We start from the raw sequence: 13780 nt of genomic DNA, 5'->3' as shown, positions 1-13780 counted from the left end.
CAAGTCAGAATAGAGTTGTACTATTACTTCCCTTGATCTGGACATTATACTTCTGTTGATGCAGCCTAGAATAGCATTAGCTTTTATTCTTATTTTTTTGTTGCTGCTTCACACATAATGTTAAGCTTGTGGTCCACTAAGACCCCTGGATCCTTTTCACATGTAAGCCATGTATCGCCCATCTTATATTTGTACAGCTGGTTATTACTGGGGAAAGAGTTGGATCCCATCCAAGTCTTCAATTCTATTATTCTATGTCTCACTGACTTATTCATTCAAGCTAAACAAGAAACATGAGACACCCTACTGAGTAGGAAAACTTCAGAATGGGAACTGTGTACATAGTATCACAGAACTGTGCACCACAGAGATGGATGGATCCTTGTAGATCATCTGGTATAAGCCCTTCTTTGTACAGGAGATGTACAGCTAAAGTATCTGCAACAAATAGATCCAACAAGATAGTCCCCCACCTGCTGCCAGAATTCTTGGGGGCTATCTATGTTATTCTTAAAGTGTGGTGTCCAAAACTGGACATAGTAGTCCAAGTGAGATCTAACTAGTGCAGTAAAAAAAACCCTGGAACTATTACTTCCCATTAGTTGGAAATAATTGCCACTTTTTTGTCTGGGAGGAGAGTCCTGCTGACTCATGGTTCTGCTTGTGATGAATTTCATGAATGTGAGTCTTTCCACATGTACAAAATTGCAAAACTAGATATCCTCCAGATGCATTTTATTTATTTATTCATTGCCTATTTTGTTTGTGTGTTTTTTGTTTTTGTTTGCCTATCATGGCTATTTTGAATTTTATTCCTGTCTTAAGAGGTGTTAACTACCCTTCTTAATTTTGTGCCATCTGCAAATCTGGTAAGGATTCCTTCCATCTGTTCATATAATTTTCATATAACGGTTTGTTTGGATAAATATGGCAATATTTGGAATGAGTTTATACAAAATGCAGTAGACTATTAATATATACATATGTATTCAAATAATCACATCAAATTGATAAAAGAATGTATGGGTTAGGGTATTTTCCGTATATTGTATATATTCATATATATTTTCTACACATTTTTGTGCCTGTTTTTTTTTCCTTTTCTTCTATTTTTCTTTGTATCACTTTATTTCTTTATAACTGAAACCTTTTCAATAAAATATATTCATATCATATCACGGTGTAGAGTATCTGGCCCAGGAGAGAGCCCTGCTGCCCCCCCCCACTCAAAACCACACTTTTATTTGATGCGGAAATACTGATGAGCACTCTTTGATTACAGTTTTCCAACCAGCTATGAATCCACCAGATCATCTAGTTTGCATATATGTAACCTGCTAACCAAAAGATCATGGACTTTGTTAAATTTTTTTCTGAAGTCAAGACAAATTGCATCCAGAGCATCCACAAAAAATGGATATAAGATTAGTCTGGCAGGATTTATTTTTAACAAATCCATGTTCTCTTCTACTAATCACTGCATTGTTTTCAATATGCTTACAAAATGACTTCTTTGTAATCTTCTAATATTTTCCTTAGACTCAAAGTCAGATGGAATAGACTCAAATTTCCCAGATTCCCCCCCCTTTTTTTTTTTAAGACTGGAGTGACATTTGCCTGTCTCCAGGCCTGTAACAACTCGCCTGCTCTCTAAAATTTCTCACTGTTGATAGAGGGTTTCTGAAAAATTATCAGCAATTCATCTGTCCCTGAAGACTTGAACTAATTTAACACAACTAGGTCATCCTTGACCAACTACTAATCTATCTTGAACTGCAGTCCTGCACCCCAGACATCAGTCCTGCTGCTTATGTAGGGTTGGACACAGTTCCCCTTTGGGAGAAGATAAATACAAAACAGGAGATGAGCAGTTCTGCCTTCTTTTTGACGTCTGTTACCATTTCACCATCCTTACCTGAAAAAGCCCCTTTTCTTCCTCACCAGCCTCAGCTCCTTCGTAACATTAGCTTTCCTGACAACTGCCCATAGAATTCAGAGCTACTTGACTGTGTTCATCCTTGGTTACCCGTCCTTCCATTTATTATACATGTCTTCCCTGCTCTTAATGAACTGTACTGGTTACTGGTTTGTTTCTAGGTTGTTATTCTTCTAATCCATGGCCATTGCATTGCTGCCTTGCAATATTGCAGAAATGAGCCTTCTCCACAGTGGCACTGACCCTCTGGAACACCCTCCCCCCATGCCATTCAAATTGAATTATTTCTTTTTGTTTTGTTTTGACCTTCAGCTGTGTTGTCTAAATAAATCCATAATGCTTTCCTCCAGTTTCTTTTGCTGTTGGTTTTGGTATAGTGTACTTTAAGTGCAGTCACGTTTAATCATATTTTTGCTGATTTATTGTTGCCCACTTTAAGATACCGTATTTTTTGCTCTATAAGACTCACTTTTTCCCTCCTAAAAAGTAAGGGGAAGTGTGTGTGCGTCTTATGGAGCGAATGCAGGCTGCGCAGCTATCCCAGAAGCCAGAACAGCAAGAGGGATTGCTGCTTTTACTGTGCAGCGATCCCTCTTGCTGTTCTGGCTTCTGGGATTCAGAATATTTTTTTTCTTGTTTTCCTCCTCCAAAAACTAGGTGCGTCTTGTGGTCTGGTGCGTCTTATAGAGCAAAAAATAACAAAACAATATGTAGACTGAGGACTAATCTACACTGGTCAGTTATAACGTCAAAAATTCGTTATACAAATGTGACACCAGAGGGCATTGTAGAGCAGCAATCCATCATTAATGGGAAACTGAGCTGAGAGCTATATTACATTGTGTTGGTTTTTTTTTTTTTGCATTTTCTCAGATCAGTGTATATCCATCCTGAGAGTGTTCCATATGATGCTAGATGCTTTCCAGCATATGCCAAGTTAAGTTGCAAGCAGAGGATTATTAGCACAATAGAAACCATCTGGAATACAGTTTTCCTATCAGCTGCTAATGAGAACTTTTATGCTAACATAACCAAAAGAAGGCTGCACCAAGAAAAGAGGGAGGCAGTTTATTTCTTGTTTCCTTCTCCAATGGAGGCCAGTCTTATTATCTAGCAGAGGTTTGGGGAACCTCGGACACAGGTACCAAATGCAGCCCTCCAAGCCCCTCTGTCTGACCACACCCCTCTCCCCACGCCACACTTTGTTACTCAAGTCCTTTTGCTTGACTGGAGTGAGCCTGTGAACCCTGATCTTGACACTTGCTTACATGGGTTGAGGAATGTCTCAGTGTGTTTAGAAGCTAGCCTACTTGAGGAAGGTAGAATTTACATTTATTGCTCCACCCACTTTTGCTTCTGGCCCTTCCCAACACTGCCATGTGGCTCTTGGAAGGTGGTCCAGAAGGAAATATAGTCCTTGATGTGAAAAAGGCTCCCCTAAGGATTACTGTCTAAGCCTGAGAAAGTAAACGTTGTCGTGAAAGCTTCTAGTGAATATGTGAATGGCCCTGTGAAGCGATACTTCTTTCCTTAAGTCCCCAGATGTCCAGATGAGCCCCAGCAATGAAACAACCAATAAATGCTATCTTCAAGAAGCAAAGTAATATAAAAGGTGTAGAAACAGATAGCTGTTGGTCGTCTGCAATATTACCATCTATGTGGATTTAGTCCTGCAGTATTTCAATAAGAGTCTGGCCACTGCTGAAATACAGATGCAGAGCAAGGCAAGGGAAAGGAAATTTTACCTTGAGAGATTATCTGCTGCTCACAAGGTTGCTTATTGAGTCAATAAACTGCCATTTGCTTTGATGACTAATCTGGTGGGGGGTGCTGTGCCCAAATGTCATTTTAGATAGAGAATAACAGGAAACTCACACATTGGTTGTAAGGACTGGCGGAACTACCAAAATCAGAAAAATATAGGACAGCATATTTCTTCAAGAAACAGTAAACATGTGCAGCAGAAATACCGGTAACTGCTGCAGAAAATATGTAGATAACATACCTGGATTTAAAAACACCTGTTAACATGTATGTGGGAACACTGCTCCTTCAGGCTGCGGTTGCGGGAGAGGAAGAAAGCCAAAATACTCCACAAACTCCATGTGGCTCCTTTTTCCTCTCCCCCAAGCTGGTCATTAAAAGAATGTTGTGGTCTTTCAAACTAATGCCTGTGTTTGCTTTCTCCTCACTTCCCTCTCCTTTGTGTTTTGGGTACTGATTACATACAAGTCACTCTTGGTGCCTTTCAAGCTGAACAGCAGGTCAAAAAAAGTAAATAAATGCATATAAGCATTTAAAGACATACACATCAACATCGCCCATGCTTTATTAATTTCTTCTATGAGAGAGTGACACGCCGGTGTACATGCAACAATTATGATTCTGCATGAAGTCTGACTCTCAAGCCAGTTTTAGTGCAGAGACCCACAGTGAAGGAGCTAACAGACAGGACCTCAGAAATGAATCAAGATGGAGATATAAATGGGCTTGGAGGAAAGGGGTTTGAGTAAATGATAGATGGAAGAAGAAAAGGGACAATGGGAAATCGAGATGAAGAATGAAAGGGACAGTGGGCAGAACCACCTCACATTGAACTTGGAGACAGCAGGGCTCTCCTGTTAGCAAAGAATGCCACAGAACAGGGAAAGAAACTGAGACAACAAAGGAGCAGTAGGACAGAGGTGCAGAAAGTAGATATGGAATAAGCAGTCCAGGAGAAAACTGAGCCTCTTTTTGTAGTCACTGTATAGGTAACCAATATAGAGCAGTATAAGGAGACAGAAACAAATATCAGATGTGATAGATTACCAAGCAACAAGAATTCCCAAAGTGATCGTGACCTGTTTTGATATTTCTGGTATAATGAGAGTGATATTTAAAACCAACAAACAAACCAAAAGCTTCTTTCTCACCTCTTTCTCTGATTCTTCTTTCCCCACCTGGTCAGGAATATCTTGGGAAGCAGACGGAGGGGTCTGGTTCACATTGAGGTTTGGATCCCCCACAGAATAAACAGGAATGAGGGGCCTGAGGAATCTGAACTCGCTGCTCAAGGACCCACCGGTTAAGCACACATCGTAGTGGTAACTCCTGGAAAGAGACCCACTCTGAGAATCGCCACCGTTCTCTGGGATGTCGGGTCTGGCAGGTGGGAAGTGAGGAGGGGCAGCGATAAAACTTTCCCTGGGATCCCTCCTGCAGATCTTGATGGCAGCAAAGGAAACAATGCAAACGAGGAACACAAAGGAGACTGCAGCCAGGCAGATCACCAAATACAAGGTCAAGGTCCCATCTTCTTCGTGCTCCTCTTTACTGACCTCCACAGCCTTCATATAAGGATCCGAAAAGCCACCCACGGGAAGGACCTGGAGCATGGCAGTGCTGCTCTGGGGAGGGAGCCCGTTGTCCCTGACCACTATCAGGAGTCTCTGCTTGCTGGTGTCTCGCTCGCTCAGGGCTCTCCTGGTTCTCACTTCCCCATTCTGGGCTCCTAGGCTGAAAAGACCAGGGTCTGTGGCCTTCAGCAGCTCATAGGAAAGCCACGAGTTCTGGCCAGAATCTCCATCCACAGCCACCACCTTGGTGACCAGGTAGCCAGCCTCCACTGACTTGGGCACCAGCTCATTGCAGGGGGATGTGCTGTTCTGAAGAGGGTAGAGGAAGAAGGGAGCGTTGTCGTTTTCATCTAGGATTACGACTCGGACAGTAACTTCTGAGCTGAGGGGAGGAGACCCTCCATCTGTAGCCCTCACCGTCACTTTGAAATCTTTGATCTGCTCGTAATCCAGAGATCGGAGGGCATACAGATTTCCGCTTTCAGAGTTGACTGAGATGTAAGAGGCCACAAGGCCATCAGTGACCTTCCCAGGCAAAAGGGAGTAGGTGACCTTGGCATTCTTCTCAGTGTCCAGATCAGCAGCATGGACTGAGCCAATGAGCAGTCCTGGAATATTGTTTTCCCGAATCTGCATTTCACATGAAGACTTTTCAAATACTGGAGGGTTGTCATTGATATCTGAGATCTGAACATCAATAATTCTAGTTGAAGTGAGCCTGGGGGAGCCCTGGTCAACGGCTGTGATGGTGATATTATATTCCGGGACCTTCTCTCTGTCCAAGGGACTTTGGACCACAAGCTGGTAATAGTTATCCATTGTGCGTTTTAAGGCAAAGGGAAGGTTTGTCTCCACAGAGCACATGGTTCTGCCATTGTCTCCAGAGTCTCGGTCTGTTACAGTAAAGAGGGCCACCACTGTGTCCAGAGGAGAATCTTCTTGTATGCTGCCAGTGATGGATATGACTGAAACTTCAGGGACATTGTCATTCACGTCTTCAACATCTACCAGGACCTTGCAGTGCCCTGAAAGACCCCCTCCATCTGTTGCTCTAATTTTCATGTCATACCTGGTTTCTTTTTCAAAATCAACTTGACCTAAAACTCTGATTTCCCCAGTGATTTCATTTAAGTGAAACAAATTGTTTATTTTTTCAGGCACTCGGTGGAATGAGTAGGTGATCTGTGCATTTGAACCAAAATCCAAATCTGTAGCTTCCACCTTGGAGACCAGAGTTCCCTGTTGGCTGTTTTCTTTCAACCTAGCTTTATATTCAGGTTGAGTAAACTGAGGAAAGTTGTCATTATTGTCAATAACTTGAATATTTATTTGAACTGTGCCTGTTCTCTGTGGCTCCCCTCCATCTACAGCTGTGAGAGTCAGTCCAAAGTGTGAGTCCTTCTCCCTGTCCAGAGGTTTCTCCAGGACAAGATCCACATGCTTGGTTCCATCCTCATCACTTTTAACATCAAGCCGGAAATGTTCATTGGGACTGAGTGTGTAGTTTTGAATGTTATTTCTCCCTAGGTCCTCATCTTGGGCAGATTCCATGGGGAATTGTGTATTTGTGGGAACATTCTCGGGAATTTCCAGATCAAATTCCTTTGTAGAGAATTTGGGAACATTGTCATTCACATCTTCTATCTTGACTACAATACTGTAGAGCTCTAATGGGTTTTCCAGCACAATTTGTGAGAGAAGCAAGCAAGGATCAGTCTGGTCACACAAAACTTCTCTATCTATTTTATCATTTATTAAAAGATCCCCAGAGTGAGTATCAAGGTGGAAATATTGCTTAGTGTTCTTAGAAACTAGCTGGGCTCTGCGAGCAGACAGCTCCCCTTTTCTCAGTTTCAAATCCTCCAGCACATTAGCCACCAAAGACCCCCTTTTCTTTTCTTCTGGCACAGAATAGTGAAGTGAAATACTCAGTGCTCCAGGAAGACAAAGGAAAAGCAAAACATACAGACCTTGTTTTTTTCTGTAGCCATCTCCCATGGTTCAGGAATCTGCCTCTTCAATGTGTGTTCAAAATATGTACTTTCTGATAGTCATCCAATGATAATCTCTGCTGTTGTAGAAATAAATTTGGTGCTGCTTCTGGCTCCTTTTTCTTAATCACAGTCAAAGACTGGCTGTCTTCTTGTTGCAGACGTTTCTTTAGAAAACAGAATTCTGAGTTCCAAATGTTGTGTTTGTGCATACTGCCACCATGTGGATGTGTAATGAAAGGACTATGGACTATGTTTTTCATTCTATGTTTGTTAAACTTGATGGTCTCACATTAGCACCATGTTGCTTTCCCTCAAATAATACCTGGAACTGTAGTTTAACTGTCACAAAGCTACAATTACCATTACCTGTAACAAAATCCATGACCTCTCTCCTACTTGAAATAGTGTAGATTCAACAAACAGTTTTTATGCCTCCAGATTATGGTGAATGACCTCTGCCTCCCACAGTGATAATGTAATATGAGGATAATATTTAAGCAAGAAACGACCATGACACAAATAACTCCCAACAGAGCTTTTTGCCCCCAATATTATACATCTTAAAATTGAATATATGAAAACTCTGAAAGGAATATTCTCACCTGAATCATATGTTGACTTTCTCCTGGATGATATGCATCAAGAAAGTAGCAGATACAGTTTGAAATGAAACCATACTAAAAGAATTAAAATAGTTCTCTCACCTGGATAATGTTTTGACTTTCACCTCCATGACTGGGGACACCTTCAGAATCATTGGAACTCCTTGGATTCACCTGAGTGTTAGGAGGCTCGACAGAGAAAACAGGAAATAGGGGCCTGAGAAACCTGAACTCGCTGTTCAGAGACCCACCAGCTAAGCACACCTCATAGTTGTAAGCCTGGGATAGAGATCCAGCACCAGAATCCGCAGAGTTCTCCTGGGAATCAGGTCCCACTGGGAAATTGGCTCCAGAGTTGTAGGTTCCTATGAACTTTTCACGTTTCTGCAACTTGATTACAACAAAGGCCACTACAGAAATGAGAAAGATGCTTGAGATGGCAGCCAAGCAGATGATCAAATACATCGTCAGGCTGGGGTCTTCCTCCTCCACTGTTTCCTCCTTTGGGAGAGCCACACTTTTCAGATAAGGGTCAGAGAAGCCGTCCACTAGGAGGATTCTGAGCGTGGCAGAGGTGGACTGGGGAGGATGGCCGTTGTCTCGGACCACCACAATCAGATTCTGCTTGAAGCTGTCTCGGTTGCTGACCGGCCTCAGGGTGGTCACTTCTCCATTCTGGGCCCCCACCGTGAACAGACCCGGCTCTGTGGCCTTCAGCAGCTGGTAGGAAAGCCAAGAGTTCTGCGCAGAATCCCTGTCCACAGCCACCACCTTGGTGACCAGGTAGCCAGTCTCTGCCCCTCGGGGAACCAGGTCATTTGAGGGGGAAGTGCCATTCTGGAGAGGGTAGAGGATGAAGGGGGCATTGTCATTTTCATCCACGACCTGAATGCGGATGGGAACTTCTGAGCTCAGTGGAGGGGAACCTGAATCCACAGCCCTCACCGTCACCTGGAAATCTTGTATTTCCTCATAATCCAGAGACCGGATGGCATACAGGTTCCCCGTTTCAGAGTTGATGGAGATGTAAGAGGATGTGGGGCCATCATTGACCTTCCCAGGCAAAAGCGAGTAGGTCACTTTGGCATTCTGCGCTGTGTCCAGATCAACAGCATGGACGAAACCGATCAGAAGACCAGGAATATTGTTTTCTCTTAACTGCATTTCATAGAATGGCTTTTCAAACACTGGAGGGTTGTCATTGACATCTGAGATTTGAACATGTAGTATTCTTGTGGAAGTGAGTCTGGGAGAGCCCCTGTCTGTGGCTGTGATGGTGATGTTATACTCAGAGGCTTGTTCTCTGTCCAGTGGTTGTTGGGTTACCAGCTGGTAATAGTTGTTCTCCGTGGGTTTGAGCACAAATGGCAGGTTGACTTCAGTGGTGCAGGCAGTTCTGCCACTGTCCCCAGAGTCCACATCTGTGACACTGAAGAAGGCCACCACTGTGGCTGGGGGGGAGTCCTCAGCCAAAGGGCTGTAGATAGATGTGATTATTACTTCTGGGGCATTGTCATTCTCATCTTCAATATCCACAATGACTTTGCAGTAAGCAGAAAGACCTCCTCCATCCGTAGCTCTGACGTGCAGCTCATAATTTGTGTTTTCTTCATAATCAATTGTCCCTGAAACGGTAATTTCACCAGTGTTTTTGTTTAAGTTGAATGATCTTAGCATATTTTCTGGCACTTCACTGAAGGAATATGTTATAGTTGCATAGGAGCCAAAATCTTTGTCGCTTGCTTCAACTTTTGCAACCAGCATATTCAGTGGGCTGTTTTCCATTAGTTTTACTTTGTACACAGATTGTGGAAAATGAGGGAAATTATCATTAGTATCCAGAACATCAATGATTATTTGTGCTGTGCCAGTTCTTCTTGGGATTCCTCCATCAACAGCTGAAAGAATTATGGTAATCTGTGGGTTTACCTCACGATCTAACTGCTTCTCCAAAACCAGTTCTATATATTTGCTTCCATCCCTGTGGACATCTAGTCTAAAATGTTCATTAGGACTAAGTGTGTAATTTTGTACAGCATTTTCTCCTATATCTGAATCCTGTGCTCTCTCCAAAGGGAATCGAGTGTTCACTGGTACCTGTTCAGGTATTTCAAAAATGAATTTCATTTTTGAGAATTTAGGGGTATTATCATTGACATCCTGTATTTGAACTTTGATTCTCTGCAGCTGTGATGGATTTTCAAGCACAATTTCAGAGAGTAGATGACAAGGATCATTCTGACCACACAGAGACTCTCGGTCTATTTTGTCCTTTAATATCAAATCCCCAGAATGTGGATCCAGCTGGAAATACTGCTTGGAGCTCTTAGAAACCAGCCGGGCTCTCCGAGCAGACAGCTCCTTTGCATCCACTTTCAAATCTTTTAGCACATTCGCTACTAGAGACCCACTTTTCTTTTCCTCTGGCACTGAATAAAGGATGGCTTCACATGTTGCAATACACATGCAGAAATAAAGAACAAAACTCAAAACTTGCCTTTTGTGCATTTCCATTGTTCCAGCTTCACTTCCAGTCAGTTCAGATTAGAAGAAGTATCTGTCCAGAATTTCCTTTCATGAGTTACACACCTGCAAGGCCAATCTGTCCTTAGCTGTTTTGAAACAGATGCAGAGGTCTGTTCCTTTGGATTGTAATGAGCATCTATTTAAGATTGCTTTGTCTAATGGCTGCAGCTCTTTGGGAGAGCACTTGCTCTCTGATAATATGGTCTGTGTTGTGTAATAGCACCACCTTGCGTTGGAATTGTGATACAACTCCATTGATGTTACCACTTGCCAACCTACACAGATCTTTTAGGAGATCTAGAAATCCTTAGGTTTTCTAACGTGTAGTCTATTAACTTATATCATTATATAATTATATATATATCCTATATAATACACCCACACCCACATGAAGACTGCTGGGACCGACTGACAGAGTGCCTTGCATTCAGTTTTCAAAATGTCCCACAATCTGGATACAAAGAATAAAGTATTCAAATACACTCTGATTACTACAAAAGTGGTAAATTTAGACTTATCTCTCTTATACTGGCAGACAACTCATAACCTAAAATGATTAAGGTGTTTTTCTGTTAGCCATGTGGATTAAACATCATAATATTTTCCAAAATAATATTTTATAAATTCTGAACTAACATAAGGTTCATGGTGGGTGGGGAGAAGAGATAGAATTATGCTAAGCTAGTGGAATTTTTTGCTCCCCTTCCATCTGAACATTTGTCTTACATGCCAGTTTACAAATATGTTTTGAAACTGTCCTTAATATTAAAATCAGCTTCTCAAGTGATTCAGTATCTTATTAAAGGATGGGAGGTGGAATCAAAGACACTGCCAGCCTCATAGATCTAATTCTGTGGGTTTAAAAAAAATAAATCTACTCAATTTATATAAATAGATTTAAACAAAAAAAAAATCAATAATCAAATATAAACCACAATTGAAATATATGAAATCCAAATTGGACCACAGCAGTCTTGCATAATATCCATAGCAGAGGTAGCAATATTAATACAATACATATTGATAACAGATGGGTGTGATCTTTCCACCAAAGAAATCTAGACGTAGTCATCACTCCTCAGGTCTCAAAACCAGATTTCCTTTTATTATTCAAATGGCTGGTAATATATATATATACCGGTAATTAATGGTTCCAGAAAGCTAGAATCACATTCACAGAAAGATGTTACAGCAATAAATAGCCCCTTGAAGGTCAGAAATGTCTCTTGCATGTGTTTGATTTATTTAATAGTGTTACAGAATTGGAGTTCAACTAAATTGGTTTTAGTGATGCTCTCCATCCCCATTATTCTTCAGAAGATGATGACCTGGTTGGACAATCTTAAGCTTGCAGATTCCCTGGGAGGTTGGGTCTTTCAGTAACTAAAGAGATGGCCGAGTACAAGTGATTTGTTGCCTTAAGAAATAATGGTCAGGATTCAATCTGGAAGGGGGCATGTCCTTCTTCCCCCTTGCCTGACTGGAAGCAATGTCATTAAAGTGTTTGTAAAAGAAAACAATATATTGACAGCCTTGATCAGACTCAGAGAGCAATGGAAATACTTTACTCACTCCCTCTATTGCACACCTCCTTTTTTGTTTTGTTTGTTTGTTTCTGCCTGCATAGCCAGTGCCTGCAGCAACATCAATAGAACTGGGCAGAAAACAAACTCTCCAAACAAAGAACATCCAGCTGCTTGATATAAAAACCAGCAAAGTCACTAAGTCAAGCATCATTGCACATATTTCCGCAGTGTGTTAAGTGTGACTGCCAAGTCTACACTTGTAGTCACACTCGTAGAGTGTAGGAGAGTCAGAGGAAAGAACTCTACACTTGAGGTGCAAAACATGGGCTATTTGAAAGCACTTTTGCAAACAGCCCTTCAAAGCTATGAAAACTGAAGAGCAGTTTATGTAAGGACTTTCAAACAGCCCCAAAGTATGCTTTGGGGTCCCAACAGCCCCCTGATGACAGATGGTGACAGGTGATTGACAGATGAGTGGCCCCAGCCACATGTCAAATTTGGCCCTTCAAGGATGGGGCGATAGGGATCTGGCCTATTCTACTAACATTTATTTTGACTACTTTCCAAATTCATTTGTTGCAATATCAATGTTTGGATACTCTTTTTGCCTACACAAGTCAATGCATGAATTCTTAAGTACTTAACCTACTGTGAAGAACTTGCTAAAGACCTCTCCCCAAATTTGTCACTCTTTTCTGTCTATACAACTAATCAATTAACCAATTAGACAACACCCAGAAGACTAACATTTGAATGAACTGTCTTTTCCCCTTCTGTAACCAAAACTGTCAATTATTTATTAACCAAGATAAACTGTTCTGGCTAAATTTAAAGTGAACAAATTGCAACTTTAAAAACTGCAATTTACAATTACAAACTTGCAATCTTAAAAACAGGGCAAGGGAATCAACATAAAACACATTTCCTGGAAATTAAACTGAATATCATGAACATAAAGAGGATATAAGTAATAAAATGGGTAGAATATAATAATTAGAAGAAGAAATCAGGTGTGTATGGAAGACACCTCAAAAGATTTTCTACAGCTTGATGTGCTGTCAGCATTGAAGACACCTTTGGAATAAACCCAAAATTTCCACATAAAAATCCCTTCTGTCAACATTTTAACATGCATTGCCTTTATCTTTCCCTTTTCCTCTCCCCTGAAACCTTATTTCACCCTTTTTACTTTAACTTTAAAGATGACTAAAGTAAAGATTATTTCATTGAACATTAGAGTTGAACTCATTCAGAAGGCATCTGAAATTTGCTAAACCACTAAATAAAGAAAAAACTATGATAACCCCTTTGCTGTAAATTATATTAAAAGATGAAGACATATACTTCAATGCTTCAAAATCTAGATAATATTTTTTTCATCCTGTTATGTTGAAAAGTGGATTGCAATCTTGAATTAAAACCATCCATTATTTTTTTTTAAATGTATAATCAATGAAAGATGCAGCACAAATATTTGGCACTGGTTTAGTGGGTGGAAAGTCAATAATGATTGGACATATCTATGCGTCAAATGAAAATCAAAAAGCATTCCCAAAATTAATGCCATAATTGTTTCCAGCCTAGACAAAGAAATTATACTTGGTGGAGGGTTTATTTGAATCAAATTTTTAAAATTGGACAGGACAAAATAATACTCCTTTTTTTAAGGAGTAATTCCAACCCTTAAAAAAAAAAATTACACAAGTTTTTCTGGTACAAACCTTGTGGCAGTTTCAACCAAAGGAGAAAGATTACACATTTTATGAAATCACTCAATAATTTATTTATTTTTTACATCCGCGTGGTTAACTCAGAAAGTGATGTAAGCAAATACAGGACAAAACATTTATTTTGCTGT

The 13780-nt window shown here is 40.8% G+C and overlaps 2 pseudogenes across 2 annotated transcripts; both read right to left on the bottom strand.

Annotated features, from left to right (window-relative positions):
* Window positions 1–4743: 4743 nt before the first annotated feature.
* Window positions 4744–7420, bottom strand: LOC309538600 (protocadherin beta-16 pseudogene; annotated as a pseudogene). Its single transcript has one exon. The product of its transcript is annotated as a protocadherin beta-16 pseudogene (transcript).
* Window positions 7421–7954: 534 nt separating this feature from the next.
* On the bottom strand, window positions 7955–10384 carry LOC309539775 (protocadherin beta-16 pseudogene; annotated as a pseudogene). The gene has a single exon. The product of its transcript is annotated as a protocadherin beta-16 pseudogene (transcript).
* Window positions 10385–13780: the final 3396 nt, after the last annotated feature.

This window comes from Podarcis vaucheri (assembly GCF_965113315.1).
Source record: "Podarcis vaucheri genome assembly, chromosome: 8".
NCBI lineage: Eukaryota > Metazoa > Chordata > Lepidosauria > Squamata > Lacertidae > Podarcis > Podarcis vaucheri.
The sequence above is the reverse complement of the archived record's forward strand: the minus strand, read 5'-3'. Positions and strand labels throughout refer to the sequence as shown.